At 37.3% G+C, this 6,000-nt stretch overlaps 1 protein-coding gene across 1 annotated transcript in view; it reads right to left on the bottom strand.

Annotated features, from left to right (window-relative positions):
* The window catches only part of LOC126829527 (alpha-1-macroglobulin), a 40,242-nt gene extending 37,644 nt beyond the window's left edge, over positions 1-2,598 (bottom strand). The window contains exon 1 of the mRNA XM_050559454.1: positions 2,305-2,598. The gene's annotated coding sequence lies outside the window, so the exon portion shown is untranslated. The remainder of the gene's footprint in view (positions 1-2,304) is intronic.
* Positions 2,599-6,000: the final 3,402 nt, after the last annotated feature.

Here is a 6,000-nt window from a genome sequence, read left to right on the forward strand (position 1 = left end):
GTATAATTATATAGTTGTTCGCCGATCGTTTTCTCGCCGGAAAGCAGTTTTATTTAAGTTGACATAAAGTTTATGTCATATATGATGATTGTGCAACCTGATATAACACTGAGCAACCTGAGAAAATTTTGAAAAATTAAGTCAATATCTTAGCATTTGAGGTCATTGCTGGGAGAAAGTCTTGAGGACGAGAGGACCAAAAAATGTGAGCCAATGGGACAGAATCTCGAGATCTGCCCCTGTCAATTCCGCCTGTTTCACAAGAGTTGACATATATTTGTATAGTCTGACGCCCCACGACCCACACACCAGTATAACGGGGAGGTCACTATAATCGTGAATATGATAGTGATGAGACAGTATAAGAAAAAGAGGAATAGAAGAATAATGTTATAACGGAATCGAGCGCCGCAGGCGCGAAAAAAATTCAGATATGTAACCGAGCTTTTAATTTTTCGGAACTGGGCCTGAAAATTTTAGTCCTTGTCATGGAAAATGGAACCAAATTCTCGCTAACAAGAGGATAAGAAATTAGACAGAATCTGTGGCCTATCTGTCAGTTTCGCCTGTTTTGTAATTGTTTGTTTGTCTCATTAATTCATTTAGTCTGAGACCGACTGCCGTGAGTACTTTTTTTGAGACCGACTATTTTTTTGCCATGAGGGAAAAACATTTCATAGAACAACATACTCACAACAGAATAAGAGTGACAAACATTTTTTCAAACATGACAAGCAGACATGGTTATTTTATACTATAGTATACTATAGTTTGACGTATGCAATTTAGGCTCACGGATTCACACAAATACATGGGATCTATTCTGGCATTGTTTGTTTACCTCATTAATGCATAATTTTGAGACCGACTGCAGTGACTGCACTTATTTTGAGACCGACTATTTTTCTCCCTGGGGGAAATTTTGTTCATAGACAAACATACTCACAACAGAATAAGAGTGAAACACAACATTTTTTCAAACATGATAAGTTGACAAGGTTATTTTATACTAAAGTTTTGCGTGAGTAGCGTGACATATGCAGTGAGCACTTATTTTGATACCGACTGCTCTTATTTCGCGACCGACTGCACTGATTTTGCGACCGACATTTACGCCCCTGAGTATAGGAAGTTAAACCCCATTTCATTTCGTTTTATAAATTGGTGAGCCTGTTAGAGACATCATTTCCATTACAATTTCAGCAAAATGTACTCGTTCCAGTATACCGAAATGTACTTGAACTTTTATGACAGCTGTGCTTTTGAATAAATCAAATCCCAGAATAAATAGCTCAATTTACAAAAATGCAATACATTAAGCGCAATATGGTTCTTAATCGAGATAACTTGGCTTTATTTCCGTGATTTACGGAGCATGTGGTATTGAATATTAACATTAAAGAAGAAAAAACTCCAGAAACTGTTATTTATTTCCGTGATTTACGGAGCATGTGGTATTGAATATTAACATTAAAGAAGAAAAAACTCCAGAAACTGTTATTGATTTACGGGCTGTTTATCACAAGAATTTTATTTGAAGCATTGTAATGCGTTTTCAAATAAAACTCGAAACTGTTTTTCGCGAGACGTTTTAATGCAAGGAGTGTAAATGCATAATTATATCATACATCCTTAATACGCTTACGAATAATATCCGAAACACGTATCAATAATTTCGTTTTTAAACTTTTTTAAAGCAAGGCACGTTATCTTTACTTTTCCAAATCGAATTTTAAACAATTTAAAATATATCAAATTATTTCTTAAGAAATAAATTTTCTTTTCTTGGGTGTTTTTTTATGATTTTAATATTTCAAACCATTCTTATCTTTTACATCTATTCTGAAATGTCGGGAACTTTGTAAGAAATCTCTTTATTTTAAATTAAGAGATTAAAACAGACTTTCAGATACACACCAATTTGATTAATTTTCAGTTCAGTTGTCGGGAACACCAGTTAAAAAACTACTTGTTATTTCTTTTGGATAAAGACTTATTTAAAACCCTGCGCTGTTCAATAACAAATTTCCCTCATAGCAAACTGTATTGCGTATGCCGTCTTCATTAGCCCAGTCGATACAGAAAAATAATGTTTAACCCCAGTTCATTTCATTAACCCAGTCGGCACAGAAAAAATAGGGCGTTAAAACCCTATTCATTGCATCGCAAAGGCTATTTCAAAATGACAACTAAATATTCTCGCATTAAATATCTTCTTAAATAATTTGATTAAATAGCATTACAAAAATCAGAAAAATTGCAAAACAACATCTAAAAGTGCGCATTTTACACAGAATTGCTTACCTGTAGTTGTTGAACGGGTGGCCCGTGCCAATGATCAAAATCGCTCAAATCGCACAACTTTATAAATATTTTACACAATAAAGCGTGTCACTTCTGTCAATGGACAATCAATTTACTGCTTATAAATCTTACAATTTACAATTCAATAAAATTGTTTACCACAGACTGAGCAGTCAATATTTTTCGGGATTGTTATATAAATTCGTGGAATTTATAGTCAACACGAGCGTGTGATATTCTTTGTTAGTAGAGGTGCGGTTGGGTCTATTATAATCTCAACTACGTTCCTTTCGGTTGTTGTAAACACCCCTAAACCGGGTCACTTTCCATTCCCATAGGCAAATATTCGGTCAAGAATAAAAAAAGGGTAATGTTATGGTGGCTTAAACCTAGCTCACAACCCACCGTATATGTTTGGTAGCTCGCGGACCAGCCGCAAGAAATCGGGTAAAAATTCTGTATATGCAGCATCAAAACTCTCTACAGCCAGGCTGTAACAGACGCGTAAGTCCCACAGGTTTACTCAAATTTTCCCCCGAAGGCTGCCCGTAGTGTTGTTTGTGGGGTAGGCTTTTAGGCACACTCTTGGTGGGATAGAGTCAAACTGATCAGCAGTAAATAATTCGTTTGGCGGCTACTATCACTGAGAAGGTGACATCGGGGCAAGTTACTTAGCGCTCAATATTATCTTTTTTTTTCTTCTGCAATGTATATTTCCTATTTAGTGTAAATGGGCACATAAAATAGTACATAAAGGCGTAAAATGAGTAAAAGGCACCAATTCTGCCCGGACTCCTTGTTGTAGGTACATTGCCAATTTGTTTTCTTGAAATCGGTTCTCCTTCTATCCGAACGAATAGACACTTTAATTTTCAGTCTCGTCGTGCCATTGCTGTTAAATGAACGCCAGGCTTAAAATTCCTGACGCCTGATTGTGAAACCTAATTAACACAGACCGTAGCCACCGTGGATACTGTAGCATTGAATGTGCCCTAGGCCCGGCAATATGGCATTTTCTTTGGACCCAAAACTACCGCTCGAAAATTAAACGCTTTTGCAACAGACGATGATTTGGGTCAGGAATTTGGATGTTTCCAATATTCGCCTAACTATCTTTAAATGCATTCAAGTAAAATCTTCAAGGTTCCACGTTTAAAATTATCACAAAATATTTCTAAGATGGCGGCCCCCATGAACGATGAGTTTTGGTCGGGACGCTGACAACTTTTCAAAGTTTTGAATTGAATTAGTTGAATATGTGTTATTACATAGAGAGCACCGAAACTACGCAGATTTTCTGGGTGTCGACGCCATTTTACTTTGGTTTATGTGATTCCGAAGTATGTCTTGGGTAGAAAAAGTAGTGCTTTGACCTCACGACTTGTGATGTTTTGATCACGTGGTAGGGGTAATATGGCTACTGACTGTGTCAGAGTCACTTCTATGCACGGTCGGCAAACCTCGGCAGATTCCGGTATCCTACATCATAGAATCTGCCGAGGTTTGCCGAATTGTTCTATGCAGTTAAAGTGGTTCCTTTGTTCAGATTAACTCCAAGCCTTGATTATTTGCCAATGACATTTTCAAAAAACATATAGGATTCATTGCTCCTCGCCTGCACCCTCACTATGCAGCCACCTGTTCCCCGTCTTTATGATTAATCTAAGTAAAAGCTGCGACAATAACTGGTTGACGTATTTAAAGGTTCAACCATTGGTGATTAGTTGAAATGGTAGACAGGTATATACAGCGAAATGTCATCGCAAATATTAACGGACATGTTTTTAAAGCCATATTCCTTTGTTGTCAGTCTGCTACCTTTCAGTAGATGACAAAATCGGAAACGATATAGCAGCACCTGCTACCGACAACAGGGTCTAGATGAATTAGAGGTGAGAGTAAAAATAGAGTATTAATAAATAAACGAAATGACACGGAGTTTAACGTCCTACTTTTATGCCACAACCGGATCATGAAAACGGCGCTACGCCCTACTCTTATTTCCAAGACTGCCAACAGCGCATTTACGTACACGCAAATTGTTTTTAAGGAAAATGAAAATGGCGATAATAATACACTACAGGGCTGAATAAATCAGACCACCAATTTAATTGTATGAATTATTTTTTTATTAATCATTCCGGTTTATGCAGCCCAATATGAGATAGTAATTTATCAAAATGTTCTGAACAATCTCAATCCGGATATAAAAGGTTGATTCCGGTGACAAATAACATGTCCATAAGAATGGGAAGACAAAGAACAGACCGGGAGCAGCAACTAGATCGATATAACCCAAATCTGTAACCACCTTAGCTACCAAATTATTCAGTAGCTTATAAGAAGAAAAAAGGGAACTCATATAAAGCACGTCGTGTTTTGGTAGGGCAGTTTGCCCTGTACTGATAAACTTCAGTCTAAGAATGTTGAATTGGAGAAATGTTCTCGTTGTCACGACTTATGAGTCATGGCTTAAGAATGAAATGAAAGAGGTTGACGTCGCACTTTTTTTTGTACAAACCGGGTTAATACGAGAGACATTTATACGTGTGCCATGGTGAAAACTGTGCCCGGTCAGCGGCGTTACGGTCTGCTTTTATTTCGATGTCCAACTGCCAGGGGATCTTTAATGCGCTATCAGTTAATACACTAAACCTCCGTTTTTCATTTTTATTCTCGTGCCTTCCTTCCACCCTGTAGCACCGACAAAGTAAAACCAGATGGATCCCTGGACCTCCCGAACCCCTGGTTATAGTGAGTCAGCGGATATTTTTTTCTAACAAGTTAATTCGTCTCTTAAATGGTTAGCTTATAAATATTTTAATATACCAATAACATCTGTACCGTCGGATGCAACGGTCGCATCCGATCAACTCATCAGACAAATGGTCAGATGGACAGGACCAGTTCTATTCTCATCCGACCAACTGATGCAATAGCCAATAGCCAATCAAATTGCGTTATATTAGACACCGCCATATGGTGTATGACGTCGCATCTGACGTTGTAACCTGAATTCCTGATTAAAGATGTTTTGTACTGTCGTTTCGAGTACTTTGGCATCATGTAAAATGGATTCAAACCAATAAACGATTGAATTAGAATATCTAATAACTTTGTTTACGGACTTTGTGGACCCTGCGGCATCAAAATTATACGAAGACTGGGATGAGAAGTGTCGCCGCAATGCCAGTTTAGTGAGTTACTAAGAAGGAACAAAATGTTGCCATACAACGAATAGAACCATTGTATCGTGTAAACAGTCGTCCAATATGTTGCATTCGACGGTTGTATGGATCGTGTAAACGCCGTTTTATGCTGGCAAATTGATTAACCTTTGTTGGAGCTGCTAAATCTGTGGCTAGTTGACGTAAAAGTTGACGACCACAGTTTAACATAATGGACAGATCAATAGATATTATAAAGGGAAAAAATATAAGCGAAAGTAAAATGTAATAGACCTATTTATTATAATAGGTTATCCAGTCAATATATTCTTACAGTGCAACAAACAAACCATAATCTGTATCCTGTTCTTTGTATAGTTTGGTTATACTCCATTTTGTATCTTTACAAAGATCCGCTATAGGTTAAGTGTGACCTCTTTGATTGTAAGTCAACATAACATATCGAATTGGGTTAATCTGATGTGGGTTAGTGATGTAATAACCCCAATGCCGTTAATATTCATCTCTG

The sequence above is a fragment of the Patella vulgata genome, chromosome 8 (genome assembly GCF_932274485.2).
Source record: "Patella vulgata chromosome 8, xgPatVulg1.2, whole genome shotgun sequence".
Classification (NCBI taxonomy): domain Eukaryota; kingdom Metazoa; phylum Mollusca; class Gastropoda; family Patellidae; genus Patella; species Patella vulgata.